The sequence below is a fragment of the Etheostoma spectabile genome, unplaced genomic scaffold (genome assembly GCF_008692095.1).
Source record: "Etheostoma spectabile isolate EspeVRDwgs_2016 unplaced genomic scaffold, UIUC_Espe_1.0 scaffold393, whole genome shotgun sequence".
Lineage (NCBI taxonomy): Eukaryota > Metazoa > Chordata > Actinopteri > Perciformes > Percidae > Etheostoma > Etheostoma spectabile.
Genome location: NW_022605598.1, coordinates 428,959 through 430,387, shown reverse-complemented (window position 1 = coordinate 430,387; position 1,429 = coordinate 428,959).

Here is a 1,429-nt window from a genome sequence, read left to right as displayed (position 1 = left end):
CTATGAGTGGATTAAAGGGATAAAGAGGAGTAGAGTGTGAGAAGAGTGTTATAAGAGTGAGTGAGTGTGAGAGAGTGTATATAAGAGTGAGTAGAGTGTGATTAGAGTGTTATAAGAGTGAGTAGAGTGTGAGAAGAGTGGTATATAAGAGGTGGTAGAGTGTGAGAAGAGTGTATATAAGAGTGAGTAGAGTGTGGAAGAGTGTATAAAGAGTGAGTAGAGTGTGGTAGGTGTATATAAGAGTGCGTAGAGTGTATAAAAGAGTGAGCAGAGTGTATATAAGAGTGGTAGAGTGTGATAGAGTGTATATAAGAGTGAGCAGCGTGTATATAAGAGTGCGTAGAGTGTTTATAAGACTGAGTAGTAGTGAGAGAGTGTAGTATAAGAGTGAGTAGAGTGAATAAGAGGAGTAGAGCTTGTTGATTTTAACCAAAACAAATTGTATTGTCACATAGGCTATTTATAACTGCGACACGGAGTGTGATGGACGCTACTCACAAAGAGACGGCTGACTCATTATGAACAGGTCCAGCACGGGTCGAATGGCGGATACACACTGCGTGTGTATGAAACGTCTGTATCGTCACTGCGCTGCTATGATATTCTCCCATTGGGTCACATCTCTGGTCCAGGTCCAGGTCCAGCAGCTCCGTCTCTCACGCTGTTACTCTACCAACTGGAGTTAGTTGCATTCAATAACTTCTTCTGTGTTCTTCGCCGTGGCGGCCGCGATAGCAGATGTTACCAGCGGAAACACTGAGTTTTACAAATTACAGCGTTTTGCCCCTCTACGTAACATCCTTTATACAGCTGTGTTAATAAAAATATACACAACTGTAGACAAATGTTTCAGAAGTTGGACCGGCGCTGTTGTGGCGGGGTCCTCCTTTCTCCCCGTGGACGAGTACGTACTTGAGACCCTTTTTACCACTTTTGCATTCGAGTAGAGGGACGAGCTTTTCCACACGGCACTTTTGGCCGTTTACAGACGAAATCTCCCGGGTCACATAACGCCAAAAATGAACCATCTATCCATAATTAACCCCCCAGCATCTGCAGGGATGGAGGACATTAGCACCGTCGTCCTCTTAGCCCCCCCCCCCCCCCGTCCACTTTAGAGGTACTTTCTTTCGCTAACAAAGCTAAACGACGCTACTAGGCTAACAGCTAACAGACCGCAAATAGCACCGACTAGGCACTGCGTCCACCCGCTGTTGTCTGGAGAAATAAACAAACAAACGGGCAAAAATGTTGCGTTTACTGGTAAACTGGTAAACCTAAGGACAGACGTATAACCGACTGCACTGTTGAGTTTTCCTCCCGTTACTCTATCCTCTTTGACTGTCGACATCTAGAAACTAAGCTGCACGGTGCAGGAACAACTGACTGTCTCATGATCAGACGGGTTGACGGAGCGGTAGATTGGCTT